Here is a 24,896-nt window from a genome sequence, read left to right as displayed (position 1 = left end):
TGCCCTTATGGCGCTGTGTTCTTCACTGGGAGTCACGCACAATGGTATGCCCGTGACAGCGAAAAGAAATTTTGAACTTAGATTTGTGGCGCCAAAGTGCAAATTATAAATTTAATAAGGAGATCGAAAGAACCGTATATATAGAGGTCATGATGGATACACATCAGAGATTCAGAAGTGGCACTGACGTATACTTTGAAGTTAATGCGGTAATACGGCGTTGTAGAACCAAAGAAGACATCATTCGGAATCGATATCGGTGGCAGCAGAAATGGCTATAACTTCATTCAAACTTTACTCCTATATTCTCTTTGTAAGCGCATTTCGATGACTTATCTTAAGAAATGAAAACACTTAGAATCTGTTAACAAAACATAACTGAGGAAAGAATGATGAGCAGGTTCCATGTCAGAACAGCCCCCGATATTTGTCTCATTTGTCTCTCATTTCGGCCTTATTGCGACGTAAAACACCTCCTCAGAAATATTTCTGGCTACGCCACTGCTGCTGAAGCACTATACCAAGCCATAATCAGTCATAAGAAATGGCGATTTTACAACTGCGTTACAGCCACTGTAACTGCGTTAACTTACTTGTTATTCGGTGACGCCAAAACTACTCAGCATAAAAGGGCCTATTAGACTAAGCGTGTATGAATATGCACATGTTCAAGCGCCTCTATATCCTTTCCCGGCGCTCACGCGAAGGTTAGTATAGGCGACGACCCAAAAGCCGCTGGCAAATAATAATGTATTTAAACTTTTTTTTTTGTTTATTCTATAACCTGGTTTAATTTCCCCTTACTTTCAAATCTGTCGCAATGCGCAACAACATGGGTGACGAACAGTATATATAGCGCGTGGGTGCATACTAACGGCACTTTCATGCTTCTTCAGGGACATGTTGCCACTCATGCGCAACCATACTTTTTTTCAGCCTCGAAACCTCCCGCACATGTACACGTCGGCCGTAACCAGCGATCAAGTGATCGATGAGGCAAAGGTTGTCAGCGTTTTCGGAATGCATTTTTAACGTATATGGCAGATACACTCGCCACTATGCTCTTTCAGTCTGACGTCACAATGAAGCGCCGGAGCCATAAACATCAAATTACTATTCATTTTCGCATCTGGCCTGCTCTATGATCAGCCATGATCGTATACATAGGCGTTGAAGCCTGAATTCTTACCTCAATACACCGCGAAAAGAAAACTAGAAATAATCACTGGAGTAGGGATGCATTATGTGTTTCCATCACACTTTCAACGCTGGCGAGGACGTCTGTGTAGGTTCAAAAGACGATCTAGAACGCACATTAACGATGAAGTTTATTTAATGACCCTAACATATCTATGATGCTCTAACAAAGCGCCAACTGTCTATTTCCTCGCTTTATGAAGTATAAAACATGAGCATATGCAGGGTGATGATTATGAGTCATAACCTGGGCATATGCTATTGCGCTGTCTTCGTTTCGAAATAACGAATCTCACGCCCGTTACGTTTGTACAGCGAAAAAGACTGATACGTTTTATGCGAGAGGCCATAAAAAGCCGCAGCCTTCATTGGCCTATATAGTGACAAATATTTTTGAATCATTTTTTTTTTCTCGTGCCATGACCAGCACGGTCCTGAAGAACACATATTTGAAAAATTTATTACACGGAAATTCTTGGCCTGGAGTTTTCGTTCTGAGCCGTCCAACCCCAGTGAGCAAGCATCGAGGTGGGTTAAAACGCCGTCGAAAGTTATGTGACGTGTCGACTCGAAGTCCGCAAGGGCCAGCATATATCTGTATGTATAGAACAGCAGATGATTTCATCGCTTACTCAGTATCAGTGACTCTTTTAATTGTTCCACCATGATTTTGTTTCTATATAGAACGTTTTATGGCGCTATACATTTTCATGAGTACGCACCTGAGAGACAACTCCCTCTTCGCACACATTTGCTAGGTGATGATAAACAATCCCTTCCGCCCTTATATCCTTTGTTTATGACTGTTTGAATAGCAATTCTTGAGCGAATACGCCGAGGCGGGCTTGGCACGTTTTTGTAATGATGCTATATAGATGGCGCCACCACTGTCCTTTGGCGGCGAATCGGCGTTGGCTCCTTTTTCTTCCTCAGTCTCGTCGCAGACGGCTGGATTTCTCATCATGCACGGCCAAACCAGGCAATCACCATTATTGAACCTACTACGAAACGAAATGGTCAACGATAAGCAAGCATTGCGCGTGGTTTTACCGCAAACAAGCCTCCCGTTGAGGCGAGATAATTTTTCAATACGGGTCAGATAAAGTTACAGGGCACTGTATAGCATTACTTAATTTACTGGCAGCTGTTAGTAATTAGGGTGTGTGGCAAGAGCGCATTGGAAGTGATTACAAGTATGATTTCTCATGGATACAAAAACCTCTCTTAATTCATTCTAGTACAGACGTAAGTGAACTTTGAACAAGATGCCATGCTCTATTTACTGACGTCACGGCCTGCCTAAACGTTAACAATTACAAAAATTGTCCGGAAAGTTTAGTTCTATGTATATCTCAGATGCTATAGCGTCATATATGATGTTGGGTTGGTCGTCTTGCGGGGACATATTGCACAAATGTTTTCAATACAATGCTTTGAAACAGCAGAATAGCGAGTCATTTTGTATCGTGTCCCTATAGCTCCGGATCACATTAAGCAGCCCAGTCCCGACCAAAAATTTAGGGAATGAGATTAATGGCTCCAAATTCAATCCTTTGCGAAGGCCAAACTTGCGACACTTGAACCTGCATTCCCCTGCCAAGACCAGCACCTATATCAACACCAAAATATGCAAGAGGAACCTAGTTATATACGTGAGAACACGCAAGAGTACACAGCCGAGTATTTGTTTTTTATTATTGCAAGGCTTTCAAACTAGACGACTGGACCCCCGAGATGCCATGAATGTCAGTTCAATAATAACTCATGCGTAACAGCTTTGTAGGGAAAGAAAGAAATGCTAAGCCATAAACATTTCCGTATCACGAACGACAAATCTACCTGCGCGAAACTGAACATGCATACTCGAGCGAAAATGCAAAACAATTCAAAAACTGCGTGCGCTTCCGCAGCTCGTCAAGCAGAGCGTGGTTGAAACAAGCTGATAGCGCGCGCGAACGCGCGAAAACAGTCGTCGGCTCGAATTACGCACATCGGAACTCTGATAACAGCAAACTAACGCACGCGCTACGCGTAGATAGGCATGTATTCTCGGTCTACGAATAAACTCACGCACGCACACGTACATACATACACGCGAACGCACACACACAGTTACATGTGCACGCCCAGGGCGCAGGAAGATCGCAAGGGGACGCACGCACCTGTCTCCGCGGCGGGCAACGCTGCCGGGTCGGACGAGGTTTTTACGGCGTTTTAATGTAGCCCGTAAAACCGCGCGGCTTGGAGCGCAGCCGTGCTTGGCCGGATTCGCATGCACGAAGGGCTTCCTGTACCGCGGAAGCGTTGCGGAGCTGTAGGGAAGCTCAGGACGCTGCCCCCGCCGCGTCGCACAGCGAGAGCGGATTGTGCGGCGCGAACGCGGCATGCATCGCTCGAGCGCAGGTTTGCCTATTGGAACGCGCCGCTTTAAACGATGGCGCCAAGATAACAGGGCGACGGAAGTGAGGGACGAAAACTTGGCGACGCCGTGATAGGGGAACAACTTTGTTTTGTGAAGCATGAAAAAAAACTCCTTGGGCTCGAGTCCGATTTCGGGACCTTGATATGTATGATGATCGTATTGTGAAGAGAACTGTAAGGCGGGTTTTGACAGGAAAAGGTTTATCATAGCAATTGAGGCAGTCATTCCGGAAGATCATCACTTGAGATGATCATTAATGAACGTTGGTTGAGGACAGTTTCCACGAGGAAAATACCGTGCGGCGTCGCCGTCAATTAGTCCAGCTATGTATACTTGAGATGAAAATTTTCTGGGTAGTTGAACACATTTCGGCGCGGCTTTCAACAGAAGAGGGAGCTATACGCTTGCAACACGAGAAATCTTTCGCACGTTATTTTTTATATATATTGATTTTTATGCTGCATTTAATCACGGAAAAAATGTTCACTACTGTTTAAGAAAAAAGTGCACTGAAGCAGTGACATCAAACATCGCGTACCGCTTGCGACATAAAGGGTAAAATGAGCACGACAGGATTTAAATATTGAAAAGATTCGCTTCCTCTGTATTCAGTTCAATTGTCTATGTTGAATTGAGAGGCAATTTTCCAAACTTCGAGTAGTATAATTAGCATTGACCAGAATTAATATTCGCCATTCCGCTGAAAGCGCGTATAGATGCGATGTCAAGGAAAGGCACTAACCTTTCGGTTTCACAGCAGCAGCTGATGTCTCACCGATGTTTGGAGCCTGTAATACTTATCTGACAGTGCATCTTGTCTTCGTCACTTCCAGCGAGAGTCACAGTACCATTGTGAAGCGAAATAGAGCACGCACACCACACAAGCACACACATTTAAAGTGTAACTGGGGATACAAAGTCACACTGAAGCTTTGTTTTCTCTTGAGGAACGAATTAGGGGTGGGAGATTTGGATATATGGGTGGGTAGGGTCTTGAGGGAAACAAATTTTCTTTCATAACACGCCACGTCTTGTCAGGTGACCTCCGCAGCTTGTGGCAGTTGTGGGCGTGTTCCCGCAGAGTCATTTCTCAGGAAATGTTCTTTCTGGGAAGCTCAACTGGACGGTAGTGCGGTATTCACCCTGCGTTGGAAATGCAACATCACACACTTAGTCGCAAACAAATCAGTTCTTGCTTCACATTCGGAAATTTAATTTGCTGACATGGTTTTTTGCTCGCGAGCACAAAAGTGGCGGTCTTCGCATGTCACCCTTCAAAATGACAACCTGCAGCTGTTCGACCTTCTACATGTGATTACAAACATATTTTTCTGCGGCAGTATGCTCACACACGGTAACACAGCATGTATACGTCCGCCGCAATGGATGAGGCTGGCGCTGCTTAACACTCCCAAGAAAAGGTTACGTGCAACGTAAACATAGATTAAAGTATGACTAAACCGCCTTCGCCGTAGTTCAGGAGCATCGGACACGAACTTCGAAGATCGGGGGTTCGGATCCCACTGGCTGCATGTGGTTGTTTTTCTTCTATATATTTTAATATTTCAAGTTTATCAACAAAAATATCCTCTAAGCTTTCGTCCGTGAGTTCGCTATCTTCATATGCATCACATAACGAGATACCCATCTTCCCCATTTCTTCGCTAATAGAGTCTCAATTCTGGTATAGCCTTAAGGCAGGAGGTACAGCGCAAGAGGGTTATCATCAGCTCTCACAAGTCACGTTCCACGTGACAGTCGCCGAAACAAGGGGCGTTCCACCTCCGCCGCTATATATGGGTGAGGATCGGATCGTGACTCTCAATGATAGGTAGCGTGCAAGTATACATAGCTAGAGCACTGATAAGTGATTAGCTATGAATATAGAGCATTGAACACGAAAACTAGAGGTCGTGGGTTTGGATCTTATCTGCGGCATGCGGTCGTTCTCTCTTCTATTTTCTAATAGAATATCTCCATATATTTACGGTATTACTTTGCAATGATCCCTCAGCTAAAAAAATCACCTATTCTTGGAGCCAGTTGCAACACACACACACACACACACACACACACACACACACACACACACACACACACACACACACACACACACACACACACACACACACACACACACACACACACACACACACACACACACACACACACACACACACACACACACACACACACACACACACACACACACACACACACACACACACACACACACACACACACACACACACACACACACACACACACACACACACACACACACACACACACACACACACACACACACACACACACACACACACACACACACACACACACACACACACACACACACACACACACAGCGAGAGAAAGAGGAGGAAGTGAGTTAGTGAGGAATCTTTAATAATAAATGGAGCCGTCACGAAGGCCTATTCAAGGGATGAAAGAGGGGAGAAGGGTCAGAGAAGACAGAAGACAGAAGAGGAAGAGCGAGGCAATTGAAATATACGCAATTCAGTAGTAAAAGAATGCACTATATGTATTGAAGCAAAACATAAGATGAATAACAAATTAATTTTTGATTTAAAGTACCAATCTTCCGCCTTTTAGAGAAAATTTCCAGTCTTCGTCTCAAAGCGTAAGTTCGTCTTTCACGTTTCCTTCTTCGGACTCACGGTCTAATTATAATATAGGAATATGTATAAAACTATTAACAACGATTTGCAATGAACAAATTTTCTGGAAGCCCAGCACAAGCAGCACAACCCCTCCGCATGTCCTCGAGCATGGGTTTCGTAGTGCAAGCCTAGATATTGTCAAGTCGACAATGCAAAAGCGTGGCAGTGGCGATTAAATAAATAAATAATATATATATATATATATATATATATATATATATATATATATATATATATATATATATATATATATATATATATATATATATATATATATATATATCCACCCTATCCGGAAATAATAGTAAAGGATATATATTAAGGCTCTCCGTGAGATCAGTTTGAAATTTCGCAATTCATCAAAAAGTTGTGTCAGAGTTTCTCCCCCCCCCCCCCCCCCCCTCCGACTGCATAACGTAGCGTGTCACGACGGCGGGAATATGAACCTTACAAAACAGATCCAGATGCCAGTTGCCAACGCAAGTACATCTGACATAGCCGCAGCGCTCGCCGGCTCACGTGGTCGTTCAGTTATGATACCTGGGCTGCTCACGGTACACATGCAAGAATAAAGTTGTTTCCGGAGAGCGAAATATAAGTGCGAGCTTGGGTCCAAACCGAGAACAACCCCGTAATAAATAATAAGACACTCAAAAAGAGAACGATGCGCCTGACCACACATAGCTTGCCTATCGATGATCGGTTAAGGGACTCTATACATATTGAGCTTGAAGGGAAAACATCTCCAGGATGACTTCGAGCGGAGATTTTATTTATGTATAACAGATAACAGAAAGAAAGGCTGCTCATACATGACGCTTTTTATTTTGTATTATGGTCTATGTTAACTATGCGACAGCAACTAACATGCGTACTATCTTTAATCCGCACAGAGGTGCATATATGAATTGCTTTCTTGTAGCCCCACAGATGGAGCAAACATTCGACAACGCAAGAGTACTGATCATAACTGAAGTTTTACGCATGCATGAATCTCAGTAAGGACGCAGGAGAAAGATAATTGGATGATTATTCTCACATCACCTTCTCAAAATCGATTTGAATGCACGTAATTATGCCATATATGAACGAATTGCGGTGCTCTCGGACATGATAATCAGGGTTTCAAAGGGATTTTCTGATTTTCTAGCTCACCTCCTAAACCTCATCTATTAGTTTGTATACATTCAAACACAAAAGTTGAACATGTTCGGAAAGACCCCTTCATTTGCATTTTTGTTGTCACATTGGCTATCACCGTATATATAGTGCATATCGAACGCGTCACATCATTGGTATTATCGAATTTCCCTTTAGCTCTTGACTGGGAATTATAGACCACCTTTATCCTTCAACATGCAATACATGCTCCGTTATCATCATAAATTCCTCAAAGCGCACAATGTTGCCGAGATTCATTTCTGGTATTCATGGGAGTGGTGCTTCTATATTGAGCCACTGCTAGAGGCGTGCTTATGTGAAACAAGTGCTCCCTGAATTTCTGCATAACAGTATACAGCGACCTGCACTGCTATACGTATGGCTCTTCATGCGCACTAAGCAGAGCATGACGAAAAATAAGGGGGGTTAGGTTTCAAGGTTTTTTTTTTTGTTTTGTTTTGTTTTACTTGATGATCTTTGACGAACCGTGTTTGTTTTCGACGTTCCAAGAGCGTATAAAATTTTTGTTATATACTTCTGTAGTTAGTGGAAGCGCATATTTTCTAGGAATATATGACTCGGAAACTGACCCACTTCTTCTATGCCAAGTTCATGATCGATAATCGAGATGCTGAGCACCATATGAACAGATGCGAGCCGGTCAAATACTGAGAATGCTGGATAGCGAAAGGCTGATTAAGGGATATGAGAAATCATCTTTACAAATACGATACTCATCTAGTCATCTAAGTCAGAAGCGAATTATTAGTGTACATGATTTGGTTTTCATGTGTGAAGAAGTTGCTCTGAGATGGCATGTCTTACGAAACGCATGCACTCTTTATCGTTCTTGGCTTTCGATGCGTAAGCTATATATAGTTACGTGTGTCTAAATGTTTTCTTTGGCTGACTATACGGTATTCAGAAAAAAAAAAAAAGTTTTTAAGAGCTATGCACCCGAGCCTGTTGCCGCGAGCCGTTCGCCAGCTGCACTATACTTTTAGTTGAATTGTACGTTTTCAGTTTTTACGTTTAATAGCTGCGTACCGACGATGACGCAAAGGACTGCCGCAATGGCCTATACATATAGCCGCTTTCCTGACCGCAGCGTGCATTAAAGAAATCTGATATTCTGAGGTTTACGTCTCTTAATTCTTTCATACAACATATGAAGCATTTCGTCTATTGCCAGAATTTCGTTCATGCAGCTGATGTCATTTGGCAACAAACTCTGGGACCACACAAGACTTTTCATACAAAATTCGTTATTTTTAAGTCTGAATTAAAGGCAGACAATTTGCGAACTTCAGCAATTCATGTTCTGACGCCAATGCCATTATACACTGCTCAAAGGTTAGTTTTGAGTCAATAGACCGACACTTTGTTGCGAAGCAAGCAATTCTCTCCCGGGTACTTTAACCATGTACGAAATTCATACATACCCGGAGCAAATCGGGACACACAAAAAGATGCCCATAAAAGAAGATATCAGATTTTTTTTTTTTTTTCATCCACGGCATCCTCGTTCATGCGCCCTGTCGTTGTCAATGCAACTTTGTTGGTATACTGTTGTTGCTGCTGCTACTGCTTCTCAACACGTTCGCTAGCTCTCATCGAATTTACGGTTTCTCAAAAACACATATATACACTCTCGTTTCTATTTTATATACGCCCGAGGGAAAATACAAAATGAACATATACGCATCTGAGATATGCCGTTTTAGTTCGGAAGCCTTTCATTGCATTTTGCACGCCGGGAAATAAAAAAAAAAAGTATTTTACGCGCTAAACCTACAGATTGCAGTGTATATTTATACACTGCAAAATATATGCATATATGCATCAAGCTGTAGACTACAAACATACACTGCAGTGTGACCGTGATTTGTAAAAACTCTAGCTCCGAAAAAATCTTCTGTGAAAGGTAAAGACTATGGAATAATCTGAATTCATTTAATAGACTCGAGGATCTTCAGCATTGACGAAAATCTCAGCTAATATAAGTGATTTCGCATTTTTACACAGGGGAAGTGGACGATCTTACAGAAATAACTTCCACGCAGGTTAAAAAATCACACCCTTCTAGCAGCCTTAAGTCTGACAGTGACAATGGCGAATAGAAATGAATTGAAGTGTTTGGTAATAACTATTCGTGGCTAACATCGTCACTAAGTTACTCCAATGTTGCTCATATTACAATCGCACGTAAAAATTTGCGCTCAGTGTTTTAGCGTAATCTGTATTTGATATCTAATGTTGAAATGGTACGTCAAGTATTGATCTTAAAATGGTTATTTTTGTGCGCATATTGCTGTATGTATAGTAAATGTATAGTATGTATACGGTGCTGTATGTATAGTAATTTCACTTTTGTATAATTCATTCATATTGTACTTTGCTTCATTTTGTTATTGAACATGCGCTGAGAAAAGCCTGCATTTATTTACTAGCAACAATATCGGTTGGTTTAAATTCGGTACAATTATCAGCATTATAGGTATACTACTGTCTCTGTTGCCTGTCGCCGGCTCCCCAACATCGTCAACCTGCCCCTTGTTGGCATTTCAAAGTGTTGGAAATAAGGATGAACTGATGTTGATAGAATATTTAAGAGAATCCCTCAAGGTGGAGTAGAATCGTAATAATGGAGTAATTACTCCAAACGCGCGCATACATAAGGCTACATATGAAAGCTGAACAGCTTTCTCAGCCGTGTATGTTCTATATAGCTGCAGGCGCTTGGGTGGATGTCAATGAGTAATGACTCCCTTCTTATAACGATGAATTGAGTTCAAATGTACTGCCAAGCATCGTTCCCAACAGTTTAGCAGAAGAAATATGTTTCCGTCGTTGCATGAAAACACCTTTTCGAAGAGGAATTCCTGAAGGTGGCCATATAGACCAGTATATATACATCAGCCAAACATGTATACATCAGACCAGTATACATCAGCCATACATCAGCCAAGCTTGAATACCTTGGCCAGTTTCTGATGAAATCATCGGAGTTTATCATGCTTTGAACTGGGAAGGTGTTCAAGCTGAGCAAGTGGGCATGCATATCACGCATCATCGGATGCTGACTAGGAAATTGCTTTGGGACGTTAAACCCAACAAACGAGCAAACAAACAAACAAACAAACAAACAAACAAACAAACAAACAAACAAACAAACAAACAAACAAACAAACAAACAAACAATTGTTCTTTCTGCATCGCAATGCGTCCATTAATTTGATCGAGTTCTCCCATGGACAAAACGTTTGTTCTGTATGTAAGCTCTAAGCATTCCTGATAAATACACAGCTATACGCGTATCATAAGTTGTTTGTAAGTGCACGGAACATTTACATTTATGTCACAGTTATTTCTTCTGCTTTGACACAAAGTATTTTTCTACGTTCGCATGCTCGTTTAGCCTGGAAATATATTTGTGACAAGTGGTAAAAAATAATGTATAAATTTCTTTAAATATAGGCATTCCTGCAGCGTCAATGAATGCAGAAAAAAGAGCGCTGCAGTTGCTTTTGCATAAAAATTTATGATTTCCGAGCCATTGGTTTCGACCAAAAATCTGCAGATTGCCTTGAATATCAAATTTTCAGGTACAACGGAACAATTTTATTCGACGAGCAATTTTGAATTGATTCAACCAAGTATTTAAAACATCACTTTCTCAATTCGTAGCCAAGCGATAAAATATGGATATAGCAGGAGAATTTGTGTAACTGAAAAGGTTAACGATTTTAGTATTAACCGCATGCCCTATTAATTACGAATTTTACCATTTCTAGTTTGCTTTGAGCTTAATCAGCATAGGTGCACGGTACCGTTGTAATTTCTTATAAGTGCCGTTACATTACATAAAGACGAACAAAAACGATAACAAAACTTCATTTTCATGACGCTATATATAGCGTATGATAATCAAATTCCTACTTCAATTGATCAAAACCAGAATGTTGTGCACGTTTTTCATCATGTGTATTAACGTATTATTCGATATAAAGAAAAAACATCTTTTTAGATGGCATTTTTGGATAACCGTCAAGAGGCACGCTTGGGGTATACACCAGTGCTTGCGTAAGTCCATTTGTTTTCTAATCAAATAAATAAACAGAACGCGGCCAATTTCTCTCGCAGCCGAGGACACGCGTCACCCAATATCGTACATGTAGGCACCGCAGATGTGATTGCGAGAGGAGCGCATGCAATGTAGCGCTGCTATGGGATCACTGATAAAATGTTACTCGCTGCTCAGTGTGTGCGTGTGCGTGTGCGTGTGCGCGTGTGTGTGTGTGTGTGTGTGTGTGTGTGTGTGTGTGTGTGTGTGTGTGTGTGTGTGTGTGTGTGTGTGTGTGTGTGTGTGTGTGTGTGTGTGCGTGTGTGTGTGTGTGTGTGTGTGTGTGTGTGTGTGTGTGTGTGTGTGTGTGTGTGTGTGTGTGTGTGCGTGCGTGCGTGCGTGCGTGCGTGCGTGCGTGTGTGTGTGTGTGTGTGCGCGCGCGCGTCACCGCCAATTGTTTGACGAAAAGTCTATATAAGTACTCAAAACACCGAAATTGAACATTTTGAACTCATCTCCAAGCGAATGTCGATTAAACGAAAATGCGGTTAGCACGTAAATCTTTCGAATTTTCACCCATACCTAAACATTGTAGCCGCAAAGCACAGCTTTTGCCGTGCCAGTTTAGGACAAAAAGGGCATTAAACCTGAGCGTAAAGGTCTCCCTCACGCTAGTTCTAAGGCTATACAGCTGTATATGATGGCCGAACATCAAACAATGTGAATAGAGGCACTTTGCTTCTTAATCCTCGCTCAAAGTTGGTTTCGTAGAAAGATTATTCCTTGTCATGGTCGTGCACGGGCTGGTCTTCTAATTGGCATTGGAAGCGAAGGATGATCACGAAGAATAAGACGTTCAAAAAAGAAAAGGTGTATGCGTATCAAAATAGCGTGGTGAGGATGAATACAGACAAACATTTTTAAGAGTAAGAATCACATGGAGCCACCTGATCTCTCTCAGTCAGAGGCCCACGACGAGAACGCCTATAGATGTTCTATAACACCCCTTACAATTATTGGCTCGGTGCCAACTGGGCAACAGGCAATCTCATGACGAACAACCTGTGCTTTTAACGTCCAATGTTGACGAAGAAGACTTAAACCACTGTGGCGGTTGTTTCCTATGCGCATAAAAAAAAATGTAAATTATAAGCCGACAGGCGTCCTATAGAAATTTATTTAGCCTGATAAGGTGTTCTGAGTGAAAAAATTATACTTTCGCTCGTGCTTCGGGCGAGAAACAGAAGACACGACGAACTCCAAAAAGCAAAATGCTTATAGGTTTAAATGAATTAGGAAAGAAGAAAAGTACATCTGTCGAAAAGAGAAGGCCTGATGGATTCCGCTATATACTTGATCGTCGGAAAGCGAGTGAAAAACACCGCGTTGTACAGGACGTGAATGCCTGCGCACACAGATGCTCGACGAAGTATATCGGAAAAGAAAGGAGCTATAACACTGCAAATGCACACACGGAGACTATACATTTATATGTTCCAACGGGTAACTAACAAACCCTTCATATAGTTGTGATATGCACAGCCTGCGTCCCTTTAGGACAGTAAATGCGGTAAAACGACCAACTAGCCAACAACTTTCATAAAGTTGCTGAATGTCGGTGCCATATATTCACCTCTCAATAATGCTCACCTTACTTGTGAGGGTAAACATTGATATGTTAGCATTCCATCAGCAAACAGAGGTTAATCTTCAGAGGCCAATGCAGTGCAAGTGTATAGCCTCATAAGTCTATTCCGGAAAGCTGTAAAAGACGTCAATGTAAGCACGCCATTCAGTTTCATATACATGGGGCTGCCAAGAATGCCCAAATACTTGCAAGAAATCAGTAGTTGCTCTTGCTCGCGATATGTATCGAATATGTATTGATTGCCCGGTACGAGCTCTGGTCTCATACTCGCAGTGAAAACTTGGACGTAATATGAGGCAACATAAATGAGAAGGGAATGTGGAAACCTAATTGACAAATGCGAGAACAATGATGGCAATCATATATGACCACGATGATAACGTGGACGCAATGCTACAACTGCAGATGATGGAACGAGGCATGCTTAAATGTGAATGTTTCCTTCGCCGCAACTATGGGACAGAAAGCTTCGAATTGCCGAATTGCGGGTCGCCTAAAGAGTGCTCACTCGTTTAAGCACATTTCGAACAAAAACGGCTATAGTAAAACAATGGGATCACAGTTAAAATACTGGGACCGGAACACACTGCAGCCAGTAGAGAAACAACGCGAAGAGTGGCGGTCTGCACAATGTTTCACCCGAGAAGCGTTGGGTAAGCAGCAGCAAACTGTACACTACTGTACCAGCACCAGTCACGGTGCACTGTATGCTTTCTGTAACGTTATAATACTGACTACGAAATTACTTTATGAAGAAATTACTGCTGGTTCTTTCGCCCCAAACGGTCGAAGAACAGTCTGTAATTGGCACAACTTCAATGCTGAAGCGCTGGGCGTTTGTGGCAAACCACGGAAATAGAAAAATGCTTTTAAGTTATTTTCTTTCACCGCATACGTCCACCTTCGTACGACGCCTTGACGGTGATGAACATCCTAAACGCCACTTCGGTCGTATACGGGGTCATTGTAGTACAGTGTAATATCTCTAAGCAACACAGGCGTGACCAAGTCGCTGCGCGCCAAATTGTACACACCTCTAAAGCTATAATCGGAAGCACACTCACGCCTCTAAAAGTAATCGAACTAATTCATCGTAAATAAACTGGATTTTAAACCAGAAATCAATGCAAGAAAAAGTGATAAATATATATGGGCTTATCATCCTCGACAATGTGCCGATGCATGAGTGTGCTAATTGCAATGGTGTCACTAAAAAAGTGGTGCCTTCGTTTCTTCGATGGGGCCGATAACCTTTGTCGAAAATAGAAAGTAATCTAGTGACTCAAATGGTTCGAGGTGCGTTTTGATAAGAATATTTTATATGTCTCCAGCCAATGAGGAATGAAATTTGTCGATACGCTATGTATAACTGTTTCAAGGTTCCCATTAATTTCGAAGGCTTCAGACTAGAATCATCAGATCTCGAGTACGTCCGTGTCTTGTGACAGTGAAGGCTTGTATGGAAACGGGAGACCGGCAGCTGCGCCGCTCACAGTCCTTTCGTTTATCTGTGGAACACACGGAGCTGTTCCCTCCTTCTGTATTCCGCTCTCTCATATGTGATCTCTTCTTGAGATTTATGTTTGACGAGTGCGGACACTAATCTCCAGCAATGTGTACGAACGTATGCTAAAAACAAGAAAAGCAGACCCCCCCCCCCCCCCCCCCCCTCCCTCCCTTTATGCACTATAGCTCTGGTCAATGACAGCTAAGCATTTCCAGTCCGAGCTGGCACGCCTTGGAGCCAGTGTTTTCCTTCGTTTCTTTATTGCTCTGCCGGTGCTACAATTCAGAGTTGGCGTCAGTGTCAAGTTCGCTTTCTCTGCACCGAGGGGGTTTGTGGAGCAGCGCGGACAGCCCTCCGTACCACCCGTGTCGAAGAAACGCGACGGGAAAGTGAGTCGTAAGCTATGGGACACTGCTTTGTGCCGTAGACGAAATGACGTCGTTCGCAGAGAAGCAGGACAATCGGGAGGCGGCAGCAAAATTCGGAGGGGCTAAAAAAAAATAAAAGCGGCTTCGACTTACTGGATCTGCATTAGCATGTTTTCTTCTTATTCCGTTTGAACCTAACAACGCCCTTGCTCTTATTTCTATTTTTGTTTTTGCTTTCAAGCGACCACGAAGTTTTTGGCGCCCCTGTGCTTTAAACAGAGAAAATTTTCGCTGTGAATTATCATGCAGCCTCCATAATCAAGGCAAAAATGTTTAGTCCATGCCAGAATGTGTATGATTGACTATCAACGTTTTTGCAGCGTGTTGCTCCTAGAGCAAAGTTTGTAATTTTTAAATAGAACAATTGTGTCAAGAAAGATGTTTTCAACAATTCTCCTTGACGTAATCGTTGCATAGCTTTGGTGAGTAAAAAATGATGCACGACAAAAATTTTAGTGTGCAAGAAGCTGGGCTCCAAATTTGCAACTTTTTGAAATGGCAAAAGAGGCGTTTTCCACCTGTGGTGATGCACGATTTTTTACCGAGAATACCACTGCATATATTTCAGAACTAAGGTACATTCCTTTGTATCGAGAGATTTGCCCACCACATACAAAAATTTCATTGCAAACAAAAATGGTCACAACCTCGATTATCGTTCTTATCTGAACACACCCAGATATAGTTAGCAAGCGCCAATTCTGATAAATACTGACGCTGTCGACGGTAATCCGAGTCATACCGGCTAACCAGAAGAAAGAAATCCTTGGAACCTAATTATTGAAAAGATATTTTCAATGCTGGTATAGCTTAGCACTTTGTTTTTCCATTTGACTACTCTGAACAGTCACACGGCTATACTGACGTTTTACAATAAATTTGTTCACCTCTTGTCTATGAGCGTTTCATTGTGACTCACATTTTTCATGTTTGCGCGATTCCCCTTTTTAGCCTTTTCATAGACACCTGAAAATAAACTATTCATCTAAAATGACCAATATCTGAAAAGCCAACCATAAAAAAAGGCCATTTGATCGAACAGAGAAAGCAGGACATGATGGGCACTATAGGTTATAAATAATGTACGCCGGCTCCTGCAGAACAATTAAAAATGACGTACGTATTATGTCCACGCGGGGCGAATAGATGGCCAGCTCAGGGCCAAGGCCGACGGAGATGCAGTAGGTGGTGTGGATAAGACCACATGATGTGCGATATAATACAATTTATAAAAAAAGGCACAGTCTCGCATTTTACGCTTTGCTGGATTTTCAAGCTAAGCATTAAGTTTGGTTCATTTATTTATTATAGAAGAGGCCGAGCAGAGTAATATTGCCGAGCGTGTTTGTATTTGATGCAATAGAAAGTTTATCTCGACGGTGGTTCCACACCACGAATTTGTACTCCAGTTTGACCCGAAGAAACGGCATGGATGAATGATACTATAGATAGTATCACTATAGAAACAGAATTAGCCGAAAGTAAATATAGCAAGCTAGTAGCATAATGTGTGTAACGTGAAGTAGCCAGCTCAGATAGTGAGTTAAATATAGTGAGTTATACATTATATATACGTTGACATAAGGGGCACTTCCACATTGCGTTGGATGTGGTTGCGAGTGCAGTCGATCGAGAGACGGTAAAGCTGTCCTATTCAAATTTAAAGACATTCACAATTTATCGCATCAGGTTAATGGCTTCTTTGAATATCATGTTGGAGCAGTTGAAGGTTTTGGCTCTTAATGAGGATGGTAGATGATTGCCACATGTAATCAAGGTTATGTTGAAGATAGAAGTTAGCTGGTAAGTAATTTATATACAAAGAAGAGCCGCGGCCCAATGTTGTTTGCCTGGTGTGCCTGTTATGACATGCTGCAGATGACCGAGAAGTCGGAAGGAAAAAGTTGCTCATTAATGAAAATTTTAACAGCAAGCATAAAAACAAAGTAATTAAAATTCATTCTCAAAGGGTGCTGGAAAAACATTTCGAAATCTAAGAGGCTATCAGCTGAAGAGTTGAGGACAATACTGTAGCTTAAGTCGTTAATTAACAGGCCTAACTGACTATCGCAAAAGAAGTCTTGGGAAGTATCTTCATTTTTATGAGAAGAGTTAACGGATACTATGCATTCCATTGATAAAGAAAATTACGTATTGTGTTGCCTCGAAAGTGTGCTATATCGCTAGATATTGGTAAGAAGTTATGACAAGAAGATGAAAAAGAGTCCTTTTTAGGGCTGGGGTGATTGTGATATTTAAAGCATATGGGTGCAATATAACGCAATGTGGCATAAGTAGTATTTTTATAACCTTTTTCCCCTTTTGAGTTAATTTCGAAGATACGTTCTGAGGATATTGGCCTAAAGGAGGGGATTATTTTAACAATGATATAACAAAAATGACATGAGACGTGGCTGAATCGTTAAGGAAAATTCTGTCTTCTTCGCTAGTGCAAATATAAGAATATATTTGCCTCTGTTAAGCATATATGGTGACAATATGTGATGATAATATTTGAACGAAAATATTGCTAAACATTGCTACATTGAGCACTATTCCTGCATTATCATTAACAACCCTGTGACATCTGATCTGCATGCAGTCACAGCCAGTGACTCTTGTCCGTTGAGCACATGTATAGGTATTATCAATGATATACCGCTGAACTTCGCACCTGACGATTCACGTTATATATAGGCTCTGTTTATGCGAGCTTATCTCGTGCCAATTTCACTATAGTTTATGGTCTATGAGGCTTAACATCTCAAAACGGCTAAGTCTATGGAAGATGCGCGGTAGTGGACAGCTCCAGAAATTTCGCACTTGGGGTTCTTTAATGCGCACTGACATCGACAAGATAATTGGTTCACAGGAAGGGAAAGGCGCAGTATCTGTCACATTTGCTATGTGGACACCTGATCAGCGCCATAAGGGAAGGGATGAAGGTGGGAGTGAAAGTGGAAAGAGAGAAAGGGGAGCCGTAGTGGAGGGCTACGGAGTAATTTTGCACTGACATCGAACAGCCGATTTTTCGGTTCAGTCAAAGAGTAGCTGCTGCGACCGCGGAGCAGTAGATCGCCCTAGCCACTGAGCCACTGTGGCGGAGTGTAGTTTTGGCTATTCTTCATTCCACTCTTTGTTGTGAGCGCTAAACAAACGCCACACCACCGCAGTTTTAAAACGAAGCTCTTACGTGAGTGCTCGGCGGTTTAGCTGCGTCGCCGCCGGCGCCATGTGTAACCGACCGAGCCACGAGCCACGGCATGCAGAGTCACGAGCCAAATATAATTGCTCAGAAGAAGAGAAAGAACTACGAGACCTGTGTCGCTCACGCGCCGGCAGCATATATCGGTAGTTTTCACGACAGATTGCCTACGCCCGTCACGCCACTCACAGCGTTGCTTTCCAAAAAGAAAAGAACGAGCAACGCAATCGACGGCCAGAGCTCTTATATACTACCATGTTGCGAAACTTCCCATAGTGCTCATGTATCAAAAAACAGCGGTTTTAATTGGTCGAAATTCAGGTGTATATCTACGAATGGTGGCGCCGCCCGCGACCATTAAGATAACTGCGTCTAAATTTCAAACTTTGAGATTGTTGATAAATGCTTAACCACCATAGAAAATTTAATTAAACTTTTTAAAGATAACAGCCATACAGATGGTAAAGAAGAGAGAAAAATGCTATTTCTAAAAGGCAATGACGGCAACTGCAAAAAGCTTTTTTGACTGCTTCCAGATGGCGCGACAATTCATAAGCACCCTAAAAGTACATACAAAATCCGGTCACTTTTTGAAGCGGAGTTTCGCAATTGGTATTATAAAAAAGCTCTGACCAACGGCAATGCTTTTTTTTTTTGTCGCTACACGAGCTAGCTCGAGAAGAGGCTCAGAGCCGCCGACGCCAGAATCCTCATGTGCGCGACGCCAAAGCAGCAGCCAAGCGTCACCGCTGAATGGACCCTGAAGTTCGCGCCGCCGAGGCAGAATACCATCGCCGCCAATCAATGGGCATTTGCGCCGCCTAAGCTAAATAGATACGCCTAAACTGATTAGGAAATATCGTAATCGTACTCAGAGTTTTTAATCAAGTTTAAACTTACTTAAGTGGAATTTGGCTCATCATTGCCAGTACAGTTTCTGCGAAGAAAATTTAGACTTGTTTAAGGAGCAAATTTAACAATCTTTTTTTTTGCATAGCCGCAGCGAAATATATATATATATATATATATATATATATATATATATATATATATATATATATATATATAAGTAGACGAAGAAAGAGACTTGACGACAGGACAGAGCGCAATATATTCCTAACGAAAATAAACGACACAGTTCGACTTTTATCCCTCTCTTTGACGACGTTATTGCTTTTCCGCAATATCAGGTCCTTGGTAGAGATGTGGTTCATTTGGGAGAGACACGTTTAGATATGATGAGGCTGGACTATATAGGCTGGTCACACTTCTTGGTACCAATCTAAAGCAAACTTTATTTAGAGTATACACAACTTGTTACAAAACGAACAAAGTTGTCGCTGTCATCGAGAACGATAGGGAACATCAGGCCAGAGTTCGGCCTCCACGAGACCATGCCTGCCTGTCCGACTCATTTCGCGCCACGCATAGCGGTTCCCCTTTCCTCGGAGCGCGGCTACCGCAAAACTTGACCAGGTCCGATGGATGGATGGATGGATGGATGGATGGATGGATGGATGGATGGATGGATGGATGGATGGATGGATGGATGGATGGATGGATGGATGGATGGATGGATGGATGGATGGATGGATGGATGGATGGATGGATGGATGGATGGATGGATGGATGGATGGATGGATGGATGGATGGATGGATGGATGGATGGATGGATGGATGGATGGATGGATGGATGGATGGATGGATGGATGGATGGATGGATGGATGGATGGATGGATGGATGGATGGATGGATGGATGGATGGATGGATGGATGGATGGATGGATGGATGGATGGATGGATGGATGGATGGATGGATGGATGGATGGATGGATGGATGGATGGATGGATGGATGGATGGATGGATGGATGGATGGATGGATGGATGGATGGATGGATGGATGGATGGATGGATGGATGGATGGATGGATGGATGGATGGATGGATGGATGGATGGATGGATGGATGGATGGATGGATGGATGGATGGATGGATGGATGGATGGATGGATGGATGGATGGATGGATGGATGGATGGATGGATGGATGGATGGATGGATGGATGGATGGATGGATGGATGGATGGATGGATGGATGGATGGATGGATGGATGGATGGATGGATGGATGGATGGATGGATGGATGGATGGATGGATGGATGGATGGATGGATGGATGGATGGATGGATGGATGGATGGATGGATGGATGGATGGATGGATGGATGGATGGATGGATGGATGGATGGATGGATGGATGGATGGATGGATGGATGGATGGATGGATGGATGGATGGATGGATGGATGGATGGATGGATGGATGGATGGATGGATGGATGGATGGATGGATGGATGGATGGATGGATGGATGGATGGATGGATGGATGGATGGATGGATGGATGGATGGATGGATGGATGGATGGATGGATGGATGGATGGATGGATGGATGGATGGATGGATGGATGGATGGATGGATGGATGGATGGATGGATGGATGGATGGATGGATGGATGGATGGATGGATGGATGGATGGATGGATGGATGGATGGATGGATGGATGGATGGATGGATGGATGGATGGATGGATGGATGGATGGATGGATGGATGGATGGATGGATGGATGGATGGATGGATGGATGGATGGATGGATGGATGGATGGATGGATGGATGGATGGATGGATGGATGGATGGAATATAGGAGCGTCCCCTTTGAAACGGGGTGGTAGCAGTAGCTATCATGTTCATTTTTCTCCCTATCTTAATTATTGATTAAGACTGGTTAACTAAACCATCATTCTCTTTATTACATTTGCACATGCGTCATCTCCATTGTTAAATTTCTTTTTGTTGCTGCTTCGAACACTCTCAGACAGGCTCCGCCAAGAGCCCGTGCCCAAGTCTCTTCCTTTCTGGTGCAAAAACGCTTCCTTAAGTCCGTTTTCTCAAACATTCTGGGGACCCATTTAGTAGCAGGTTGGAGAGTTTTCTTTAAATTTTGAACTGACCAATAGCACGCTGATGCAGAGCTTGTTCACTCGCGAGCACAGCGTGCATTCCACAAAGTCGTTTAAGCTCTCTTTCTTGAAGAGTGGCATATAGACCTATTCTTCCAAACAACCACTATAAAATAACAAACACACGCTCAAACGCCACACCACAAGCCATAATCACTGTACACACGCCGTCTGAGATCAGCTAGCCATGAGCAAGATGGAAAAAAAAAAAATTAGAGAGAGAAAAAAAAAAACAATTAACCGTCCTATTCCAGCGCGTCTGCTCGCTCGTGTTCCTAGCTGGCTGTGCACGCCAGTAGCCTTCCGCTCGCTATACACTTCTTAAGCGCCCAATAGCAGTCCTCTCCAAAAAGGCCATAAACTGTCTGCGCAACAATGCGCCGGGCAGCGCGACACACAGACCCCGCGTCGCCGAGCGCGCGTCCTTCCAGTGTCCCTTGCTGCCGGCACTGTTATTAGTTTATGGCCCCACAGTCCTCTACGAGTGGCGTTTGCCTTAATAGTTTAGAAATAGTAGGACGGCCGGGGTAGATTCGGTGCGGCGATAAGCTTTAAAAAAAGAGAGAAACTGAAGACGGAGGAACAAGAAAGCGTCCAGCGGTGAGATGCGAATGGCGAATGGCGCGCTGCGTTGTGGCCTGCAAACTGAACTGGCATTGGCCAGTTCTTTTGGTTTGCATGGGCCGTTTATTTTTCGTAATATTCCATCCTGATAAGACGCGTTTCTATCATACCCTTGACTTCAAACATATTCGCTAGGCGTACGGACAGACCATCATTACCGAGACCAGGCGCTATGTTTCACTGATATGACCCGGATTGCTGCATTAAGGAAACATCAGGAGTCGTCGGTCACTAAAATGACAGCAAATACTCTGAACCGCAGTGATGGTAAGCTGCCTACAGTGCACGCAACATGATTAGGATCAGTCATGCGACGTATTTGAGGCGCGGCTCTTTTGTTTCCCCTTTATTTTCTCCTTTACAGGGCTAAGTGTGTGAGCCGAAACATCATTTCATTGTTTGTTTTTCAGTCGGTGCTTTTTATTTTTCGTCATGTTCCACCCGACCAGGCGAGTTTCCGTCTTAAAACATATATATTCTTCCCTTTTACATCGACTTGGTTTTCAACACATGAAAATGGTATGGCTGAAAGACTGCACTAAGCCTCACCCTGTTGAGAAAATGATTGTGCGAATTTTTTATTGCTCTCCAAGTGGAGCACAATTTTCAAGGGGGGGGGGGGGGGTGGGGGGGGGGGGGGGGGGGGGGGGTTGTAAACTGCTAGCAAGGAACAAAAAAAAAAAAAAAACAATCCCCAGATTTTGTTGCTCACTATAGTTCTCTTTAATTATCTCATAAGGGGCAGTAATATTTTGACGCACATGCATGCAAAGACATGATTTATGACACCTATACAACATGATTATTTACCTGCTTTTCTTAAACTGTTCTCCCTCTCACGTTATTACCCTTTCTGAAGCGTTTGAGCAGTTTATTATTATTTTATTTTTGCTCGAGTCCGCCTCTTGCTTTTGAAATAGTCTACAATACATTCTTCTTGTGATGTGCCAATGACAAAGATCATGCGCAGTACTGGAAACTTCTTGCTACATTTGTGCAGAGGAATATTCTAACGGATTGGTCTACGGTGCTGTTTTGCGAAATAGTTTTATTTGCTTCAGCGCTTTGTCCCGGCGTCGAGTAAAGTTTTCACAAATTTTACAGTGCGATAATGAAACTTTTCAGCATAAACCACAATGCCATGAGAAGGTATCATATATGGCAGTGATATTGGAGCGGATAATACTTCCCGTTATTTTTTTTTTTTTTACTGCGTTTATGAACATCAAAATGCAATGATGTCGCCTTTTGAGATTACAAAAGTCATTAGGAAACCATGGATGCCGATAAAGTGAACAGAAGCATAAAGAAGGGTGTTCTATTTACACCCTTGGGTGGGGCATATGCATGCATGCTCCTTGGTATACTCAGCTTAAGTGTTATATAACGTTCGCGCACTAGTGAAACAAAAATTATTTCACTGACAACGCTTTCTTCCTTAAACAGGTTGACGGTCGGACTCTGCGCACGGATATTTCTTGGGCTAGCAGCTTCTATAGATATATGTGGGATACATTTCGCAACGTTTTATAGAAGTAAGCGCTTATCTTTGCTTATTAATAAGGTTTTTCTTTCGGTTCCAGACAACCAATTTCATTAAAATAAGTTTCAATTTTATTTCCATAAAGTCTTCTTTGCTTAGCTATATATCCGGAAAAATGCGCTGTGCGTTTTTCTTATCACTGAACTGTAGAACCTACGAACCAACAAATTAAATCCTTCACAGCCTCCTCTCTGCCCCGCTCTTTCCCTCCGTACAACCTAGTGCGTTCGTTTCCTTTATCGCTATAGAATGAGCCCTGTGGGCTATGCGAAGCGACCCCGTTGTGAAACGTCATCACTATCATGATTAAAAACATTTTCACATGTTCACTGAGGGCTAGTTTAAGAAAGGGACACTGAGCGCGCCCTGAGCTAATAAATATGCATAAATAATAAATACATATAAATACTGAGATGGGGATGAACGATATCTGGACTCTGGAGTCAGTCAGTAGCAAATCACGATTTTTTTTTTCTTGCTTTCGCAGAATTCTCGCCGTTTCAAAGTATACTCTGCCCTCTGCATGCCTGCTGCATTGACAATAAAGTTGTGTTGATCTCCTCTGCGCATGGTTCGTTGTAAAAGTCGTGCCATCTGAGGTGTGTACAAAGCATCTATATAGATCATGTAAAACCTGAAAGACTTGGTGGTATTATCGGTTGTTTTTGTGCAAAAGGCAGCCTCGGCGAAGCCTGCAGAGTTTCATAGCTTGAAGACATAATATCTCGTGGGAAATGTTCCTGCGTTTTGTTGTCGCTGGACCAAGTCACCATGCTTATGGTGTTTGAATGGCTGTGGCGAACCGATCGCAAAGAAACTGCTTGACATAAGCTTGCAAATTTGCAAAGCTGGAAATGCAAGACAGCAGATAGTGTCCAGTATATTATTTTCATCAACCTGGTAGCTGTGCTACCCGAGACAATGTACACTGCTATGGAAAAAAAAAAAATTCAAAAGAACAACAACAGACGACGAGAAGAAAAAAGAAAACTATATAATTTAACACTTCGCTCTAAAGACAGCTCATATGTTTTTGATACAATGGCACTAACAAGAATATCTGCTTTCGTGAACCGCGTTTCGCCCTCGTGTTGTTCGCGGGACTGATTTGAGCCGCGCACTTGGCGGGCCGGGCAGGGCGAGGTATAGTCACGAGTTTCCTCGGGCTCACGGGGCGCAAGCGTGTGTTCGAAAAATTAGGCCGGGCTCGGGCGGTTAACAGAAGAGACCTCCATGTTGGGGCCGAATCCGGGCTAATAATTCTGAACCGCGCAGTGCTCTCGTCTCCGTTAAATATTTTATATGTTGTCCCCATTTCGTCCCTGCCACTTTTCCGCAAAGCCTGGACAAAGGGATGTATAGAAAACCACGAAAAACACTTCCTCAATTAATAAGAATATG

General features: G+C 42.7%; 1 protein-coding gene across 1 annotated transcript in view; it reads right to left on the bottom strand.

Annotated features, from left to right (window-relative positions):
- LOC146186459 (homeotic protein ultrabithorax-like) overlaps nucleotides 1-24,896 on the bottom strand; it is a 449,712-nt gene that overhangs the window by 231,693 nt on the left and 193,123 nt on the right. Inside the window, exon 2 of the transcript XR_014708111.1 lies at nucleotides 4,362-4,762. The gene's annotated coding sequence lies outside the window, so the exon portion shown is untranslated. The remainder of the gene's footprint in view (nucleotides 1-4,361; nucleotides 4,763-24,896) is intronic.

Source organism: Amblyomma maculatum, chromosome 6 (assembly GCF_055883805.1).
Source record: "Amblyomma maculatum isolate TAMU_Amacu chromosome 6, ASM5588380v1, whole genome shotgun sequence".
In the NCBI taxonomy this organism is placed as follows: Eukaryota; Metazoa; Arthropoda; class Arachnida; order Ixodida; family Ixodidae; genus Amblyomma; species Amblyomma maculatum.
The sequence above is the reverse complement of the archived record's forward strand: the minus strand, read 5'-3'. Positions and strand labels throughout refer to the sequence as shown.